Genomic DNA, 22,328 nt, shown 5'->3' on the forward strand with positions numbered 1-22,328 from the left:
TATCTTTGCCCAAGAAAACCCCAAATAGGATCACGAAGTGTCAGACATGACTGAAACGACTGAACAAAAAACCAAACAAGTACAAAGCCACTACTGGGGTTAGAAGTTGGCACTGGTGGGAGGTGGGGGTGGGGCAGGGAGAGAAGAGCTGGATCAACAGCAGACATTGTCAATCACATAGGTCAGACCAAAAACTTGTCACAAATTATAGGACCTACCATAGCTTGTGTTCTACTGACTTAATCTTCAAAACTTTAAGGCCACATTAATTTGAGTAGGCGATATCGAAGGGAAAGGCAGAGTCATCATCCAAAAATATAGCCTCCCCCCAGCTCTTCAGGGAGGAGAGGGTGGGGGGTTGTTGGTCTGCTTCAACCTAAGAGAAATAAGACGCTCAAAAGTGATTCAGGAGGGCCAGAGCCATGGAAATAAGGGGTGGGGTAAGGGAGAGGGTTGGCAGATGGGAGAAAGGATCGCCCTCCTCCCGCTAGGCTTGCCTCCTTCCCTCTGTTTTGGCAGGAAGGGGGCAGCCTGCTCCCCCTAACCCCTCCCACCTCTTGGATTCCAGGCCAGGGGGCTCACAAGGGCTCCCCCTCCAGAGAGATCAGTGTGTTACACCCCAGTGTCTCTGACAGGCTTCAGCTGTCCTTCGTTTGCCAATAGCAGTTTGCTTGTAATTTGTGCTTGGTCCGTCTCTCTTTCTTCTCGATGGGACCCTGGGAGCTAACAGATCATTCCGTTCTTGAAGGGGGCACACGCAGAAGGTGAGCACCAGGTCCTCTTTCTTGCTGTCCTTGGTCACACAGGCGGCATCAAAGAGGGCATAGCGGCGGTGCTTGTCTGGCAGCCTCTTGACCAAGGTGGCTTAGGGGTCATCCAGCTTGCTCCACCTCACCCCAGGGATCTTTTCTGCCTCCTCCAGCACAAAGTTCTTCTTGTGTTCAGTCAGGCAGAATAACACTGCTATTTTGGTCTTCTTTTCAAAGTCTGGCACACCTACCTGTTGTTGAGTACCTTAATTACCCCATCTGAGACATTTGTCCCAGAGGCTATGGTTTGGCAAGCTAGTGGAAGGAGTGTCAGGGAGACAAATGTACCAGTCCTTACCTCTCCTGTAGTCCTGGTTGAATCCCACCTGGTACTCTAGTTATTTGCATATTTGTCTTATCTCCTCTACTAAATTATAAATTCCTTGAGGGCAGAGACTATTGAAACTTATTGAATCCTTGTTTCCTCTGTGGACTTAAACACTATACATAATATATAAATATATACATAAGCTCTGTTGGCTTATACCATTTAGGAGGGATAGAAGGGCCATAGAACTATCGAATCATATATCCTTTTTGTTATCTTGTTTTGGTTTTTTGGAGATTGAGTCTTTCTGCCTTGTCTAAGCTGGAAATACAGTGGTTGATCATGGCCTGATCTGACTTCTGATTGGCACAGAAGCTTTGACTTCCTTTGTTTCCAACTTAGGCCTCTTCTCTTCTCCTTTGACAGCCTGGTGGCCCCTGACACCCCCTCCCTCCCATTCCCAGGGGTCACCATATTGGTACAAGACAATGTGGAAACCGTATGAATTTTAGCCCTATTGTGACTCAGAACTCCTTAGCTCAGGCAATCTACCAGCCTTGTCTCCCCCAGGAGCAAGTATTATAAACGTGCTCAACCATGTGCGACTGAAATCATATCCTAAAAGTCGTAGAATGAAAAAAAAAGTCATCGAATGCCACTTTAACCAGAGAATCACAAGAATTGATAGTAGATCATAAGAGTTGGAAAGGAAAGGGGTAGTTGTTGTTTGTGATAATTCAGAATAGTATTAAATAGTATTCAACACTGTTAGGTTCTATGGTTTAGATCACTATAATTGTGCAGATAGTGGTTGTAGCCATAAACTAAAGGATTCACAGAATCTCAGAGTTGGAGGTGACTTCAGAGTTCATCTGATATGACCCATACCCAAACAGGGAAATCTACTACAACATTCCTCATGAGTAATTATCCAACATCCACTTGAAGGATCCCAGGGAAAGAGGACTATGGATTATAAATCAATCTTTCAGTAGCACTCACATGAGATAGTAGTCACCAGAGATAGTTTTCAGGTCCACAAAGTACCCAAAAAACATGTATTAAGTACTTACTATATGTAGGACGCTGAACTGGGTGTTATTTTATCTGCATAGGTGAGGGATAGCACCATGAAATGTATGAAAGCCATCTTTGCTTATGGCCAAGGGAGCTTTAGGATGGAGCTAAATTGAAAGTGGAGATAGAATCCTGAAAATGGCCTGGAGCAATCAACCCAGCTTGACTCAACCCAATTTGAACTCAAAAGCCCACTGGCAATTTACAAGCCTATTTCATGCTCTAGTTTGTGAAGATACCACTAACAGTGTGTATAAACCATGTTGGTTATTCATCTGTGAAAGAAGGAGGTTGGAAGAGGTTACCTGTAAGGTTCCTTCTCATTTTACATCGATGATCCTTTATTCCTTGTTATCTCAGACTTAGAATATCAGGAATCAGATGCTATTGCTTACAAGATACTGAGAGTAGGCATTTGATAAACTTAATGCTAGTAGAAAATGTGCTCACTCAGGAAAACCACAAAGTCCTTCTAATTTAGAGATGATAAAAGTCAGTGAAGGAGCATTTATTAAGTGCTCACTACATGGCAGGTCCTGCACTAAGTGCCAGGGATACTAAGAAAAGTTAAAAAAAGAAAAGAAAAGAATCCCTACACTCAAAGAGCCCAGTCTTACCGCTAAAAAAGTAGACTCAAAAAAGTTCCTTTTTACTCTCTATCAAGATAAGCTTCTCTCACAACATACACTAGTCTAATAATAATAACCACTGCTAAGCAAAAGGAAATTGGAATTCTGCAAACTCTTCCTCTCCACTGAGACCCATTGTCTCTAGACAATATGTATGTATTCTGGACCATGTTTAGTCCCTGGGGAACCTGATACACCTAGGAAAGTCAGATTCCTTTTCTTTTACTCTTTGGCTCTTTGTTCATCCACTCTGGAACCTTTGGGTAAAATACTTAGGGTTTAGTTTTGGCTTCTGAGCAGGATCTTCCCAAAGGGGAGAAACAGAAACCACTCAAAGGACAATGTGAATCAGCTATGTGACAGCTTTTTATTTCCTACACACAAAAACATTTACCATAAAAAGTCTCTCATAGTGGTAACCTTTGAGTATGGAATGTTGAATACACTTCCAGGCATCATTGCTTGACCTGCTGGTTTTGCTTAAATCTTTTTTTTCCTTTGCTGTAAGGGAGGGTTGAATAATAGGGGCAATAGCCTATTTTGAAATGACTTTGGTATTAAAAAAAAGAAAAGAAAGCAAGCAACATTTTCTTTTTATAAAATCATCCCACACTTTGGCCTTCCTTACACAGCATGACTAGATTCTGTAGAATTAGAGGAAATGGGTTAATATTATGAAATTTTCATTTTTCATTTGAAATGTAGAAATATCCTCTAGCTAAGTCAGATTATATTTTGAGCCTATTCTTCTTATGTGTTGCTTTTTTCAGTAACATTTTTGGTGCTGTTTCCCAAGTTTTATGATGAACATGATGGCCTACAATCACTGTTTATCTAAGAAAAAAATACAATAAAAAAGTAAGCAGAAAAAAAAGTCTCTTATAAACACATATTGACAGAAAGATCAAACAGAATACAGAAACTTATAACTCCTGTTACACTGTGCCAATAGGTTGAAACTTAGAAGGGAACAAGCATTTAATTAAGTGCCTACTATGTGCCAGTCACTGTGCTAAATGCTTTGGAAATACAATTTATAAATACAAATGATAGCTTTTGACTCATTAGACTTGGAGGTCTTTGAGAGCAAAGATTGTTTTTTGGCCTTTCTTTATATGACTAGCATTTGGTTTAGTGTCTGGCATATAGTTAAGTACTTAATAAATGCTAAAAGGGGAGAATATGAACCAGTTTGTAGGACTGTTGGATAGCAATTGTTATTTTTCACCATAGCTCTGTACTATCTAAACAACTCCCTCTAGGTACCTTCTGGCAAGCCAGGCTAGGGTTTGGGGCACTTCTGGCCAGTGGTCATCTTTTCCAAGAAGTGTTGGAGTAGTTGGCATGTATTTGGTAGTATAGCTTTCAGTTACTGAGAACCCGCAATCTCATGTTGAGATTGATGTCCTATCAGCTGTAATTAGGCAAACAGAACAGAAGAGGCAGCTCAGGCTTTGAAGGTCACTTAGCTAAGCTTCCTCGCTGTAACTATATGTATGTATCTCAAGAAGTGTTGAGATGCTTCAGGAATGGAGAATGGTGACCCCCTCCCCCTTCATGGGAAGTCTTATTACATGATGATACCCAAAAGGTTTAAAGGAGAGAAACAGAGACAGGACAGAGTCACTACCTTCTTTAAAGATCCCCTGAGTTATAAGCTCTTCCTGCTCAGTGGCCAATAAAAGGAATTGCTTCATCATCCCCAAAGCACCTGTCAACTCTGAGCCACATACGGCTAGCTGGAAGCTTCCAGGGTCTAATCAATCAACAGGAATTTATTAAATGCCAACTATATGCCAGGCACTGGGGATACAAGTACAAAACATGAAGCAATGGTTACCTGCAAAGAATTTCCATTTTAATGGGGTGAGACAAGTGCATATTAAAATATATAGCATGAATATAATGTTAATAAATATATATATATATGCACAAAGTACTTAAATATGAGAAAGCTTGGGAGGGAGTCCACTAGCAGTTAAGGGGGATCAGGAAAGGCCTGATGCAGAAGATAGTGTCTGTACTGCATCTAAAAGGCAGCTAGGTGGTTCAGTGGGTGGAGTTCCAGGAAGACCTGGAAGTTTGTCTCACTATAAAATGAAGATAACAACAATGCCTTCCTTGCAGGGTTGTTGTGAAGATCAGATATATGTAAAAATATTGGCATATGCTAGGCACTATTATAAGTGCTTTCTCTTCCTCTTATCTTAAAGGAAGCATGATCTATGACGTGGAGGGAGATAAAAAGAAAGTACATTTCCAGCATGAGAGATGATCAGTACAAAGGCATAAAGACAGGAGATGGGGTGTTGTGAGTGAGTAACCGAAAGAAAACCAGTTTGGCTAGATTGCACATCCAATGAGGTTGCAAAGATGGGTTGATGCCAGGTTGTGTAGGGCTTTAGCTAAACAGTGGAATTTATAGTTTATTCTAGAGGTGAGAGGAAGCCATTGGACTTGGATGAGTAGGGGAGCTAGCATACATGGTTGGTTAGAAGCAGGCAGGACAGCAGGCAGAGTCCTGGTTTCCTGAGCTCTTGATTTCAGAGTTTATGTACAAAGGTATGAAAAATATTGCAGATGCAGATAAACATGGATACTATTTGTGGACATTTTTTATTTTGTTCCTGTGTTTTCATTCCCCAAAATTTAATGGAAATACAGGGTGTCCCAAAAGTCTTAGTTCTTAGACTTTTGGGATGTCTTGTATATCTGTCAATGAATTAGGGAGTAAAGCAATGAAGGGGTGATGGTTGTGATACATCAGAGAAGGTTGAATTCATCTACTCAGGACAGCAAGGAAACAGTTCAGTCTACACTCATTGGGAGTCTTTTCTGAGATGTGGAAAACATTGTTAACCCCAGATAGCTTTCCAAGGAAACTCTAAGCTAATTTGGATCATACAAATGAAAATCTCAGTTATTTCCCAGGTAGCCTATACCTTCTTTTCATTATATTTGGGGTTTCTGACTAGGAAATGTGACGTGGTCTTTCTATGGTGTCAAGATACTTTTACCATCTTATGAAACATGTCGTGCTATAAGTTTATAGTGATATTTGTGCTTGTCAGGTTAGTGTGAATAATGACATAACTAACTGAAAGCAAACTAGTGATGATGACAGCCCACACTTCTATAGATCCAAGTTTACAAAAGACTTTTCTGACCATAATCCTGGAAAGGACATAATATAAATCTCCTTTATCTCCATTTTACAACTGAGGAAATAAAGGCTCAGAAAAGTGAATTGTGACTTGACCAAGACAATTCAATAGCAGATGCTGGAAGGAAGATTCATACACAGGTCTCCTCCCTCCAAGTCCAGCGTTCTTTCTACTTTACCACTCCCTCAGATCCTTCAAAAGTTTGGAGAGATGATGGAGCCCTTTGTTTGACTCTTATGTGCTGTGAGAGAAACTGTTCCTTAGGATCATAAGAGGCGAAGCTGGAAGGAACCTTAGAAATCATTGGACCCAGTCCCCTCATTTTCCACATCATTGATCTGGATCAAGAACGGACTTCAAAGACCACCTAGTTCAACCCCCTTGTACATAGATGAAGAAACCAAGGCCTAAAGAGACTAAGAGACTTGCTCATCATCTCATAGGGAGTAAGCATCAAAGGTGGGATTCAAACTCAGGTCCTCTGACTCCAGTGCCAGTGCATCCCCACTTTATCATGCTGACTCCCCCTATTTATTTAGACCAGTTTTTAAAACTGCAGTCTGTGAAGTTTTTTTAAATTTTTTTTGTAATTATATTTCAATATAGTTGGTTTCCTATACAACCCTATACATTTTATTTTATGCATTTAAAAACATGATTCTGAGAAGGAGTACAAGGCTTCACCAGACTAACTGAAGGAAGCATGAAACAAAAAGGCCAAGATCCCTTGATGCAGATAGAGGGCACAAAGAAACTTTTTTTGTGACCTCTTTTATTAATTCCAAACACTAGAGACTTCCTGAAGGCTTCCGTGTAATGTCTATGAGCATCAGTGAAGTTTTAAAGCCCTTGGGAAATTCATGAAATGAAGAGTACAGATGTGCCAGTTTGGGATCGCCCATTCCTTCCTGCCAACACAATCCACAGACCAGCTTATTAAGGGTTTCGTGTTTGATTCTTTGGTCTCCAAAACAAACCAGCTGCCCAGACTGGTCCTGATCCACACACACCAGTCGGGTCATAGACTGTGAAAGAACTTCTAGGTGTCATACTCATTCATGATGTGTTGGGTCTGTTGATGATAAAGGAATAAATAAGCATCATATATTTAACTCCCGGCAGCACAGATCCCCAGAAGAGCTGATGGCTCATTTGATTCCACTGTTGCTAGACCATATATGCTAAGATCAACAAAGTGGAAGTTCTGTTGTTCAGTTGTGTCTGAAACTTTGTGACCCCATTTGGGGTGCTCTTGGCAAAGATCCTGGAGTGATTTGCTATTTACTTCTCCAGCTGGTTTTACAGATGAGGAAACTGAAGCAAACAGGGTCAAGTGACTTGCCCAGGGTCACACAGCTAGTACGTATCTAAGGCCAGATTTGAATTCAGGGAAATGAGTCTTCCTGACTTTGGGCCAGGTACTCTATCCACTGCACCACCTACCCTCCTTTTACAGATGAGGAAATTAAGGCAGGCAGAGGTTAAATGACTTGCCCAGGGTCACACCGCTTGTAAGTGTCTGAGGCTGGATTTGAACTCAGGTCTTCATGACTCCAGTCCCAGTGGTCTGTCCATTGTGCCTCCTGTGAAACAAAAGGGTTGGACTGAGTGACCTGTAAAGTGCCCTAGCTCTAAATTGATGATATTATGATCTAACATGAATGAAGTCACAGCCCTTGATCAAAAAAGATGGGTGGGGAAGGGGGAAGATGAAAGATATTCCATATGTATTCTACTTCACATCAGATTTAGCAAAATCCCCCATACATACAGCATGGGCTACTCCACTCTAGTTAGCCTTGGTTACCTAATACTTCGTGAATTATTTGTGCCTTTTATTACATGATACTTTCCTTTGAAAACACTAGAGATGCTGCTCTGCCCCACCCCCATGCCCCAATCTCCAATGGCAGCAGTCTCTGAAGCTTGGGTAATTCAGGTGACCCTTTCTGATGGCTGCCCTGAGATAGAGACAGTCTCTAGAATTAGGTGTTCTCTGCACGTCCTGGGCTGAGGATGGACTGGGGGTGGGAGCTGAATTCATTTGAAAAAACATACTTGGGGCATTGTGATGCCTACAGCGGAATGCTTTATTGTGGTCTGGTCAGAGAAGAAAATACTTTTCTGCAGAACAAAGTGCATACTGAAATGTTCTTTTCCCAAATTGCATCTCGTGGAACTTTGAAAGAGGGAGGGAAAACTCTTCTGTTTACAGCCTTTTTTTCAGTGAGGGGAAGTACAGAGTGTTGGGAAATCACAACCCTTATTGAAAAGGTCACATTTTTTTGCAGAATGTGTCTGTAACTCATTACTGACTCACTACACATTGAGATTTTCTAATAAATGTCTCTCCTGACAAAATTGGAAAGAACAGCGAGTGGAACGAATGAAATCACCCTCAAAACAAGGGCTGCAATGAGAGGGGTGGGTGACATGCAGTCAACAGCTTCTCAACCCTGTCCTTATACTTGCCTCTTCTTCCAGCTTTTAGGCAGATTGTGATGATGAAGTAATTAACACTGGAAAACCTAGTCTTTCCCAATAATTTCTAATGCTCTGTTTGAGTTTCAATAATGAATTTGCAGAGCCTGAGTGATGACAAAATCTTTGTACTATCCTTTATTTAAAAGTCATGTGTATTAGTTAATAGGTAGTTATCCAAACTAATTGTAACATTAACATCTTTTTTAGCCTACCTTTTCCCCTTTCTTTTTCTGTTCTCCTGCCTTTTAAAATTTGTTCTCCAAGTATAAAGCCCAAGGATGTTTAATTTGAATATGCTTTTCTCCTAGAAATAGTCTTTTGCAATATCATACATATATGCACTCATAGAAATTGAAAATTGAAAGGGATGTTAGAGATTGTCTATGCTAACTTCCGGTGAAGCACACGAGGAAACTGAGGCCCCAGAAGATGAAATGACTTGCTAATAGGCGCACAACTACTAAGAGATCTGAGTCTCCACCCTAGGTCCCTGATTCCCAAGCCAGGGCTCCTTACTCTCTACACCCCTGATTCAGTTTACTGAAGAGGAGAGCCTTCATCTGGGCATTAAAGTTATGAAGTAGACTCTGACTCACTGTCTGGCCTTGCCTGTACTTCTTAAATTTCTTGGTCTCAGTTTCCCTTGAGGCAAAATAGAGATGACTAACACCAGATGTTTGAACAATGCTGTGTGACCATTAGGTAGAAATGTGTGGATCATGTTATACAAAGCAGCACGTTACAAAGATGTCTCGTTAGTGGGAAAAAAGTACGTCATAGGAAAAACAAAAAACAAAATAAAAACTCTGAGCAATGTTTGAGTTGAATGTAAAGAGCAAGGAGATGAAAACTGTGTAAGATTTGGGGAAGGCTAGTAAACACTTCCTCTAACCCCTCTCTCCCCAGGTTTGAGGGTCTTTGACTAGGATTATAGCTCTAGAGCCAAATGCCATTTGGTGTAAAGCAGGGGTGTAGGTTCCCCACCCCTGGGGCTTAGAGAGGGAAAGTGACCTGGCCAGACTCATACATGGAGTGTCTGAAAGCAGGAATTAAACTCAATTCCTTTGTCTAACTCCAGAGCCAGTGTTCTTTCCATAGTACTGTGCGACTGCCTTACTATCAGTGAGTATAGGTTGTATAGTGGCAAAAATATGGAAGCTATTTCTTTGCTTATGGAGAAAAGAGGAAGCCCAGTTATGTACAGCTGAACTTGGCACCAAGGGCTACATAGCTCAGCTCCAGCATTCACCAAGGAGGTTGGATAACTTACCATACCCCATGGAGCCACAAATGAGGAGAAATGGGGACCATGAGTGGAAGGTACAGGGAGCCAGATTTCAGCTGAGGGTGAGAAAGTCCTTCCTAACATTTTGAGCAGTGTACTTATTGAAAGCTGTTGTCTTCTTGATAGCGTGGAGTGTAGACATTAAATGTTGTTATCATCCTAACGGCATGGAATGGTGGGAAAATGATGAACTTATAGTAAAAGCACTTAGCTTGAATCCAATGTGGCCAATGACTATTTCTGTGATCTTGGCCAAGACATCTTATTTCTCTGTGTCTTAGTTTGTTCATCTATAAAGTCAAGGGGGTTGAACTACATAGCTTCTAAGGCCCCTCCTGGGCAACAAGGTGGCATAGGGGATAGAACACCAGGCCTGGAGTCAGGAAGACCTGAGTTCAAATCTAGCCTCAGATACTTACTAGCTATGTGACCATAAGTCATTTAACCTCTGCCTGCCTCAATTTCCTCATCTGTAAAATGAGCTGGAGAAGGAAACTCCTCCAGTATCTTTGCCAAGAAAACCCCAAATGGGGTCACAAAGATTCGAACATGGCTCTTATGACTAAATAACAAGACCCCGCCCAAGCCCTCAGTATAAGAGCCTCTTATCCTAAATAATTCACGTTTCTGTAGGTTTCTAAAGCCTTTCCTTCATATTAACCTTGTGAGGTAGATACTCACCTCAGATATTCAAATGGATATTATTTCATTTATTTGGAAGTTCTTCCAGTGATATAAATTGCAACTCATTGATAGTTAATGAGTGTTTATTAACTGACTGAATAACTGCCCATCTTGGGCAAATCTTTTATATGTTCTCCAATTAGTTGGCCATGGGAAGCATCCACCCAATACACAGGAAGCCTTCTTTACCTTTTTGTAATGTCACAAGGGTACCAGTGGAGCACTCTGGCTGTCTATCTGTTATTCCTCCCTATGCCATGCTATCAGTGCATCTTCTCTTTCTATCACACAATTCCTTGATTATATGTTTTATTCCTGTTCTTTGAAGTTTGTCAGTAGCTATGTTTTTCAGGCTCATTGGCTATATGGAAACCAATGAAATATGTACAATTCCTATGGAATTGTTAAAATTAATTGTTAATTGTTAAAGTAGTTAAATGAGGAAACTGAGGCCCAGAGAGGTTAAGAGATTCACCTAAGATCATATAACTAGTAGGTATTAGGGCTAGGAAATGAACTCATATCTTTTAATGCCAAAATCAAAGATAACCATTGTTGGAGATGTTGAAGATGGAACTAATCCTACTTATCTATGACACTGGCCATAAAGTTGGATTAGATGACCTCTCAGGTCCTGTACAGCTCTAAGAGTCTATGGTTCTAATAATTTTCTTTGCCTACCTCACTCAAAAGTTATTTAAATACATTGGATGATATTTGTTAAAGTAACATATTATTAGAGAGAATATCATGGGAGATCACCTATCAAGACACACACAAGAACTATGTGACTATAACTATAAAACACTTCATAGGAAAAGATATAACTAAAAAAATGAGAAAACATTAATTGTTCCTAGTTGTGTCATTGCTGATGTAATAAAAATGACAATATAACCTAAATTAATTTACTTAGTGCCACACCAATCAATCTACCAAAGGATTACTCTATAGAGCTAGAAAAAAATCATATGGAAGAACAAAAAGTCAAGAATCTCAAGGGAAATGATGAAAAAAATGGGAAAGAAGGGAGTCTACTGTAGTAGATCTCAAATTGTGCTACAAAATAATTATCATTAGAATTACTTGATACACTTTAAAAAATAGCAGAGTCAATAATTGTAATGGATTAGGTGGACGACATATAGAACACTGTTTCATAATCCCAGAGACTCCAGTTACTGGTATAGGGGCTCACTATTGAACAAAAATGATCGAAAAAGCTAGAAAGTGAGGGGGCAGAAATAAGGTTTAGATCAATGTCATATAGCACATACAAAAGATAAATGGAACCCAAATATATGACTTAGATATTAAAGGTCACATCAGAGGCAAATTAGAGGAGCAGGAAGGAAATACTTTTTCTAACTATGGATAGGGGAAGAATTCATGACCAAATGAGAAATACGAAGGATCACAGAAGACAAAATGGGGAAATATGATTACGTAAAATAAACAAGTTTTTCATAAACAAAGCCAATAGAATTAAAATTTGAATAGAAATTAACTGGGGGGAAATATTTGTAGTAAGGTTTTAAGATGTTTAAGAGTCATAAAAAACTGATTTTAGTACAAGAGCCATTCTTCAAAATAAAAACAGTCCATGAACAAAGTAAGAAGCTCAAGCTATCAATAATCATATGAAAAGTGCTCCAAATTACTAATAATCAGGAAAATGTAGAGGTTCTGCCTCAAATGTATTAGCTTGGCAAAGATTATAAGGAAAGAAAATGACAGTAGTTGGACATTTTCTGCCCACTATGCCATGCTGCCTCTTAATATATCTATGTTATATATTAGAAAGCCACTGAAAAGTTTATTTTTAGTTAGTAATATACAGAAAATAGAAAAGACTAAATTTTTTCAGTGACTTCCAGTTCCTTGAAACCTGATAATGTTGATGGAACAGGTGCTTAGAGTCAAGTTTACCAGTTAGACCAGTTTCTTAATGAATTTAAATATGACTGTTATTAGAGAACAAAGGCAAAATACCTGAACCATTGGGATGCTTCAGGTTGAGAATGATACTGTGTTGGATTTCCTAAATCATCGTTCAGGCTCAGGGATATAGACCTACGGAACAAAGGGACTTGTGTCACTGTGTCACAAAAGACAGGGGAGGAGAGAAGGGCAGGCTTAAGGATACCTTGTGTGGCAGAACAGTCCATGAGACACATGTTTGATGTCTGAAGGGGTGTTTCAATTTTGGGACCTAATCAACAAAGCATTCAGTCACTTTCTGAGAATAGGCAAGCCCAGATATTGGCTTATGTATGAGTCAAGATCTTGAATACTAGGATGCTGAAGTGTCTTCATCAGTTTACCTAGAATGTGTCTTTATAGGAAAAGGAACTAAGAATCAAACACAACTTCTTTACATGCCTGCATATTATTGAAGTATAATTAACAACGAGAAAAAAATCTATCCTTAAGAAACAGGTTAATTCTGAACTTAAACGTCAAATAAAATGAGCATTTCTATACATATAGTAGAACAGAAAAGATGCTCGTGTTGTACTTGTACTTGAAACTTTAAATATCTATTGCAAACAGCATGTTTTATTGTATGTTTTTAGGCAATTGGGGTTAAGTGACTTGCCCAGGGTCACACAGCTAATGTCTGAGGACAGATTTGAACTCAGGTCCTCCTGACTCCAGGGCTGGTGCTCTATCCACATTGTGTACTTTTAAAAAAAATTCATTAACTTGCAGATTACTGCCAATGAGCTGGTGTGTGTGCCAGGCATTGTGCTAAGTGCTTTGCAAATATTATCTTATCTGATCCTTACAATAACCCTGGGAGGTAGGTGCTATTATTATCCCCATCTTCCAGTTGAGGAAACTCGGGCAAACAGGTGAAGTGACTTGCCGAGGGTCACACAGCTAGTGTCTGAGGCTGGATTTGATCTCAGATTTCCCTTGCTCCAGGCCTAGCTCCAAAGTTTACTTCAATGGTACCTTAATGTTTTAGAAGAGTTTGAATATGTCCCTAAAATGTGCTTGCAAACTTTCTCAATTAAGCATCTGAGATGGGTTCTTCAGCATGTTCTTATGATTTTATTTCTGTTCATGTTGCAAGTGAGTGATTGGCTTACCCCATATTTCCACAGAGCATCTGCATTGCTGTCTTGCTAATGGTTTTCTTAGAGAAAATGTGTCTCTCTAGTGACTTCAGCACTGACTGGTTATGCTCCAAGCTTCTGATTGGTGACTTTGTTTTACTGTATAATGTTAATTGCAACATGGTGATTCTTGTAAAACTGCTGTAGAAAGTAGATAATTTTTAAGAGGCTTCCTTGAATACCAACGGGTTATGAATCTTTAGAATCCATGGGTACAGAATTGCAAAATTTCAGAGCTGGAAAAGAATATCAGAAGGAGATAATGGAAGCAATCATATAGTTTCTACTCCATGCCAGACACTGTGCTAAGTGCTTTACAAACATTATCTCATTTGATCCTCACAACAGCCTTACAAGGTTGGTGTTATTATCCCCATTTTACAGTTGAGGAAACAGAGGCAGACAGAGTTTGTAACTTGCCCAGGGTGATTCATCTAGTAAGAGACTGAGGCCAGACTCAGGTCTTCCTGACTCCAGGCCCAATATTCTATACCACCTGGGTGTCTCAGAAGGTTGTTGTTGGTTTTTTTTTTAATCCAGCCCTTACACAAAACACACATCCCATTTACCTATCATTTACTCATTAGACCAATGATTCCCAAGTAGAGAGTTCCCTTCTCTCAAAATTTCCACTATATGTCTTATAGAAAATTTGTACATTAGGAAATTGGGTGAATACTAGCTGAGTGGAAGTTGAAGAGTGGAATCATTTTAAAACAAGACTCCTGGTATCATTGGAGTCAGACTGAACAAAGGGAGGAGGGAAGGAATGAAGGAAGGAAGGAGGGAAGGAAGGAGGGAGAGAAGGAAGGAGCTGCATCACCCAACTGGAGCTGGCCAGTTGGGTCCCCTGCGGGGCAGCTACTGCTACCCAGAGACTGTTTATTGTTGTTTGTCCTTCATTCTCAAAGAGGACCTTGAAATTGGGACGGTGATCTTCTGACTTGCAGTGAATTGGGTTTGAGTGAGGAAGGGCTGTGCAGAGTCACCAGCCTCACAATCTCCTCCAGAGCCATCTGGGTCCAGTGGCAAGGTATAGATCAGGATGACTGGAGATGCCCCACCCCCCAAAGTATGAGCACCGGATCAGGGGTTGTACACTAGCAGGTGGTTTCATTTAAATGTTGCACTTAGTTACGTGAAAGGCTTCAATGTTGGGGAATGTTAAGGGGAAATGGCTGGAATAAAAACAAAAGGCAGCAAAACTTTTTTTAAAAAGAGGAACTGATCTTATTTTCAAATTATGAATGAACAAAAATGAAGTTCAATGGATATACACAGTCAGTCTCTATTAGACTGTGAGCTCCTTAAGAACCTGGATAGTCTTTTGCCTTTCTTTGTATTGCCAGCATTTAGCACAGTGCGTTGCACGTAATAGGCATTTAATAAATGTTTACTGACTGACTATCATTCAAAAACACAAATTTACCAGGTAAGCAGGCTATGGAATAGTTTTTCCTCAAACATTTTCCCAACTGAGGAAAACAACAACAATGAGGACAATGGCGACATCATTATGTCCAGATTTCTTGGCCTAATCATAAGGAATGATGACAAATGAAATAGACTAGTACTGGATTAAGCTCTTTTAACCGAATAGAACATGACTTTATCATTGATTTAATTATAAGAAAAAACTTTCAAAGGAAAAAATGAATATCCAGTGGCTCAATCCTACACCTCACAATAGCTTTCAAATGGACTCCAAGAAGGCTAGAAAACAAATGACACCCCTAATGTTAGGTTGTTCCTCAGTTCATCCTTGTGTCCTCCAGGACGGCCCTGATAGCTTCTGACTTTATTATTTGAGGATTTGGGCATTGGGACTTTCCTTGCTTCCTGTGAAAAACCATTCCACTGATTTTCCTGAGAAATATGAGGGCACTCATAACTTCAGCTTTTAATTTTTCTTTTTCTTTTTTTTTTTATCTCATTTGATGATTCGTCTTTGTAAATCCCTGGAATTATCATTCCTCCCTTCTTTTTCTTTGAGCTACAAAATAGAGATGCTTTCATCCTCCAGCTGCATCTTGTTTTAAATTCACTAGACTTTTCACTCGATAGTCTATGGAACAAAGCTCTATTTACCTCTGGAATACTTGAATTTCAGATATAAAATTTACCAAGTCTGTTTGCTGAGCCAAGTATATTTTATGCACTTGTATTTTACAAGCATAACATAAAAATGTATTTTGGTTGAATTAAATTGCATTGACTTGAAGAAGTAGCTTATTGTATATTATATTTCTTTTAGGTCTGATGCTGGATTTTATTTAGACTGCCAGTGATTTCTTTTAGAAAGCTGGGAATATGGAACAGTGTATAGCTGACTTGAATAGTTACTGAAGTATTCAATATTCCATATTCATGTGTATATATTTCTTAATAAAAAGTGATAGCCTTAGAGTCAGGAATAAAGATCCAGATTCAAATCCCACCTGTAACACTTACTAGTTATATGATCATAAGCACTTAACTTCTTAAGTGACTTAAGTTACTTTTTATAAGTCACTTAACTTCTATGGGCTCAGGCAACTCCCTATGACTATATTAGACATATAATGCCAACCAGGCAGTTGGTGTTATAAATGATCTGTGATCTGTGTAGAACGCATCCCCACACCTGGAGTTACCCCACCAAAGGAAACATAGGTCCTTGACATTGTCACGTAGTCATATATTTGAGTGTTTGTGTTAATTTATTGTTGGTAACACAGGGTTTTTATTAGTTAGAAATAGTTTCAATTCAAAAATCAGTCTCAAACCAGGGATTCTAAGATTCCTTCCTACTCTAAAATTTCATGGTCAACATTTCTACTCTTTGTTCTTATCCCACTAGATTATCTTCTTCAAACAGGCTAACAGAACTTTGCCACACAATCACAGAGTACTACCTGCTACTGGTATTTCCAGAGACCTGCCAGACCATTCTCTCCCACTGTTTATCTTTTCATATAGTCTTTGTTTTTGTCTCTTCCCTAAAATGATTTTGCTTTAAAAAGTCTTTGAAGATGAATGAACTAAATCTAAAAATACAATATAAAATAGTCATCAAAATTGTTCAATATTGGTTAAAAATAGAAAAGTTGATTGATGGAACAGAATCAAGTACACAAGACATAGAAGCTATCAGTCATACTAGTGTAATGTTTGATAAACCCAAGGACACTAAGTACTAGGATAAGGGCTTTATTTGCAGAAAGAAAAAAAATTGCTGAGCAGATTTAAAAGTCACATGGCAGAAATTAGATTTAAACCAGAGTCTCACACCATATGCCTTAATAAGCTCCAAATAGATACAAAAACTGGTTTTAAAATGTCATACCATAAACTATTGGTTCTCAACCTTTTCTCCAGGGGCAGAATCTTTCAATTTAAACAAAATTTTGGCAGAACTCTTATAATATAATCCTTTAAAATTATTCTTTTTGATGCTTATCAACAAATAGCATAAGTTTAAGTTTTAAAGCTTGAGGTGTTTCAGGGTTCCTTGCAGTACAATTTGAGAAACTCTTCCATATATGAATTAGAGAAGAGAAGGAGAAACCTTTCACAATCATGGATGGAAGAAAAAATAGTCAAAGGGTTTAAGGAGGCATTTTTCAACAACCACATGAAAAAAATTCTCCAAATCACTCATTATAAAGCAAATAAAAAATATTAAAACTATGTAGGTGCTATAGGGGAGAAAGTGCTGGGCCTGGAGCTGAGATTTCCTGAGTTCAAATCCAATTTCAAACATTTAATAGCTATATGACCCTGGGCAAGTCATTTAATTTATGTCGATTTCCTCAACTACAAAATAGGGATAATAACAGCACCCACCCCCCAGGCTTGTTATGAGGACTGAATGAGATAATTCATAAGAGCTTTACACATTGTCTGGCACGTAGTAGGTGCTTAATAAGTGTGTATTTCTTTCCTTCCTTCCTTAAACAACTCTGAGGTTCTGTGTCACAGCACTCAGAATGGCAAAGACAATTCCTTATGCAAAGTAGATGTTATACAATAAGACACATAATAATGTTCCAGCTTTACCAGCAATTTTTGTCAAATAGTGAGTTCTTGCCTTAGTAGCTAGGATCTTTGGGTTTATCAAACTGTGGCCACTGTTCTCATTTGCTTCTGTATGTTGTGTACCTAATCTATTCTTTTAATCAATGACTATTTCTTATCTACTACTTAATTGTTTTGGTCATTACTGTTTTGAAATGTAGTTTGAGATTTGGTATTGCTAGGTCCCCTTTCTTCATATTTCCCCCTCCAATATTTCCTTTGACATTTTTGACCTTTTGTTCTTCCAGATGAATTTTGTTATTATTTTTTCCTAGCTCTATAAAATGAGTCATTGGCAGTTTGATCAGTTTGTCACTGAATAAGTAAATTGTGTGTGTGTGTATATATATGTATATGTATATGTATATGTATATGTATATGTATATGTATATGTGTATGTGTATGTGTATGTATGTATATGTATATGTATATGTATATGTATATGTATATGTATATGTGTATGTATATGTATATGTATATGTATATGTATGTGTATATGTATATGTGTATGTGTATGTATATGTATATGTATATGTGTGTGTGTATATATTTCCCAATTAAATGTTAAAACAATTTTTAACATTTTTTTCAAGTTTTGAGTTCCAAATTCTGTCCCTCTTTTCCTCCCTCCCCTGTCCCTTCCCTGAGACAATAAGCAACCAGATAAAGATTATACATGTGCAATCATGTAAAACAGTTTCATATTAGTCATTTTGTATAAGAAGACTCAAATAAAAGAAGAAGAATAAAAGGAAGTGAAAAATAGCATGCTTCAGTCTTTATTCAGAAAATATCGGTTCTTTCTTTGGAGGCAGATATTATGCTTCATTATTAGTCCTTTGATATTGTCCTGGATCATTGTATTGCTAAGAATAGCTAAGTCATTCATAGTTCTTCTTCCAATATTGTTGCTCATTTTGTCTGACATTCTCCTGGTTCTGTTCTCTTTATCTTGTATCAGTTCTTGTAAGTCTTTCCAGGTTTTTCGGATAATCATCCTGCTTGTCATTTCTTATGGCACAATAATATTCCATCATAATCATGTACAGCTTGTTCAGCCATTCCCCAATTGATGGTTATCCCTTCAATTTCCAATTCTTAGCTACCACAGAAAGAGCTGCTATAAATATTTTTTTTGTACGAATAGGTCCTTTCCCCTTTGTTATGATCTCTTTGGGATACAGACCTAGCAGTGGTATTGCTGGATAAAAGAGTAGGCAGAGTTTTATATTCCTTTGGGCAGAGTTCCAAATTGCTCTCCAGAATGATCAGGTTAGTTCACAGCTCCACCAAAAATGCATCAGAGTCCCAGTTTTCCCACATCCACTCCAATATCCATCATTTTTCTTTATTGTCATATTAGCCAATCTGATAGGTGTGAAGTGGTACCTCAAAGTTGTTTTACTTTGCATTTCTTTAGTCAGAAGTGATTTAGAGCATTTTGCATATGACTATAGATAGCTTTAATTTCTTCATTGAAATTAAATGAAAACTTCCTGTTCATATCCTTTAACCGCTTACCAATTGGGGAATGACTTGTATTTTTATAAATTTGATTCAGTTTTCTATATATTTGAGAAATGAGGCCTTTATCAGAGATACTCGTTGCAAAATTTCCCCCCTAGTTTCCTGCTTTCCTTTTAATTTTGGTTGCATTGTTTTTTTGGGGGGACCAAACCCTTTTAATTTAATATAATCAAAATGATCAGTTTTACATTTTGTAATACTCTCTGTATTTTCTTTGTCCTAAATTATTCCCTTACCCATAGATCTGACAAATAAACTATTCTATGCCCTCCTAATTTGCTTATAGTATCACCCTTTATGTGTACATTATGTACCCATTTTGACCTTATCTTAGTATATAGTATGAGATGCTGATCTATACCTCATTTCTGCCGTACTGTTTTCCAGTTTTCCCCAGCAATTTTTGACAGATGAGTTTTCCCCCCCCCAAAACTTGGATCTTTGAGTTTAGCTTAACTAGATTACTATGGTCATTTACTATAATGTAATGTGTACCTAATCTGTTTTACTGATCCACCACTCTATGTCTTAGCCAGTGCCAGACTGTTTTGATAATTACCACTTTATAATACAGTTTGAAATCTTGTTCAGCTAAACTACATTCCTTCTCATTTTTTTCATTGATTCCCTTGATATCCTTGACCTTTTGTTCTTCCAGATAAATTTTGTTATTACTTTTTTCTGGCTCTATAAAATAATTTTTCGTAGTTTGATTGGTATGGTACTGAATAAAAAGATTAATTTAGATAGAATTGTCATTTTTATTATATTGACTTGGCCTACCCATGAGCAATTAATATTTTTTCTAATTATTTAGATCTGACTTTATTTGTATGAAGTGTTATTGTAGTTGTGTTCATATAGTTCCTGGGTTTGTCTTGGCTGGGAGACTCCCAAGTATTTTATATTGCCTACAGTTATTTCAAATGGAATTTCTCTTTCTATCTCTTGCTGCTGGACTTTGTTGGTAAAAGCAAATTAATTTGAGTGGTATTGTCATTTTTGTTATATTGGCTCAGCCTGCCCAGGAACAATTAATATTTCTCTAATTATTTAGATCTATATGTGTGTGAAGTATTTTGTAATTGCATTCATATAATTCCATGTGTGTTTTGGGAAGTAGACTTCCAAGTACTTCATACTGTCTGAAGTTATTTTAAAAGGAATTTCTCTTTCTATGTCTTCTTGCTCAATTCTGTCAGTAATATAGAGAAATGCTAATGATTTGTTTAAGTTTATTTTATATCCTACAACTTTGTTAAAGTTGTTTATTGTTTTGAGTAGTTTTTGTTGTTGTTGATTCCCTACGGTTCCCTAAGCATCCTATCATATCTGCAAAAGTGATAGTTTTTGTTTCCTCATCACTTATTCTCATTCCTTCAATTTCCTTGTCTTGTCTTATTGCTATAGCTAGCATTTCTAGTATAATATTGAACAATAATGGTGATAATGATCTTTGCCTCACCTCTAAACTAATTAGAAAAGCTTCTAATTTATTCCCATTACAAATGATACTTGTTCTTGGTTTTAGATAAATACTACTTATTATTTTAAGAAAAGCTCCATATATTCCTATGCTTTCTAGGTTTTTAATGGGAATAGTTGTGGTATTTTGTCAAAAGCTTTTTTCTGCATCTGTTGATATAATTATGATATTTTTGTTGTTTTTGTTATTGATGGTTATTTATGCTTACAGTTTTCCTAATATTGAACCAAGCCTGCATTCCTGGTATTAATCTAGCCTGATCGTAGTGTATGTTTTAGTGCTATATTACTATAATCCCCTTGCTAATATTTCATTTAAAATTTGTGCATCAATATTCCTTATGGAAATTGGTCTACAGTTTTCTTTCTCTGTTTTTGCTCTTCCTGGTTTGGGTATCGAACGATATTTGGGTTGTAAAAAGAAATTGGGTAGGACTCTTTCTTTGCCTATTTTTCCAAATAGCTTATATAATGTCATTCCCTTATAAATCAATCTGGTCCTGAGTTCCCCTCCTCCCCCAGGGAGCTTATTTATGGTTTCTTTGACTCTTTTTTTGAAGAGAGGGTTAAGTATTATATTTCCTCTTCTATTAATCTTGGCAACATATTTTTGTAAATATGCATCTGTTTAATAAGTTAAATAGATGCATATTTACAAAAATATTATTGGCAGATATTTTGGTACAATAGCTCCTAGTAATTGCTTTAATTTTTTTTAAAGATTTTGTTTACCTATTTTGCCTAGACTGGAAATGCAGTGGTCACTCACATGCCAACCCCACTGTTGATTAGCACGGAAGCTTTGACCTCACCCCCCTCCTTTTCTGACCTGGGTTCCTCCTTCCTTAGGAATCCTTGTGGTCCCCTACTCCCAGTGGCTTACTATATTGGTGCTGGTCCTATGAGGAAACCTGATTGACTTTGGGCCTAACTCAGCTCAGAATCCCAAACTCAAGCAGCCCACCAAGCCTCAACCTCCCCCAGAAGCAGGGATTACAGACACATACTACCATGCCTGGCCAAAAGACTATCATATAGAAGAGTGATTAACAGAAGTAGGAGAAATAGTTGGAAGTTACAAATGCGAAAATGTAGACTTAACACAGAAAACATCTTAACAATTAAAGCTATCCCAAAGCGGAATGGTCTATTTCAGGAAGTATTGGTTTTCCCCCTCATTAGAGGCCTTTAAGTCTCTAATGGTTGAGTATGTTGTAATGTGGATTCTATTTTGAGCATGAGGTGACCTAGATGGCTGATTAGGTCTCTGCCAACTCTGAAATCCTGCAACTGTGTTGAAGAATCCCTTCTCCCCTTCCTCTGAGGCCTTCTAGTAGCTAAGGAATCAGGAGAAGAGAAATAGCTGTGACTAGGAGCTACAATGTTCTCTTTCTCCATTCATTTCATCCGGCTTACACACAGCATATACACATACCCATGCAGACCTACTCATAATTCCGCACTTAATCACGAGCCACCTATAACTTATCTCACAAACCATTCTTCTGATGTTTCATGCCAACTGAAAAGGAGATAGGAAGGAGAGCACTCAGTGCTTCACTGTCAATGAAGTGATAGAAAAAATAAGCGAAAAGACAACATAGACCAAACCACAGGATAAAGTAAAAAAAAAAAGGCAAGGCAATGACAAGCATTTATTAAGCACTTACTGTGTGCCAGGCACTGAGCTAAGTAATAGGGATACAAATGCAAGACAAAGGAAGACAGTTGCTCCCCT

This window comes from Phascolarctos cinereus, unplaced genomic scaffold, assembly GCF_003287225.1.
Source record: "Phascolarctos cinereus isolate Bilbo 61053 unplaced genomic scaffold, phaCin_HiC Scaffold_726;HRSCAF=1367, whole genome shotgun sequence".
In the NCBI taxonomy this organism is placed as follows: domain Eukaryota; kingdom Metazoa; phylum Chordata; class Mammalia; order Diprotodontia; family Phascolarctidae; genus Phascolarctos; species Phascolarctos cinereus.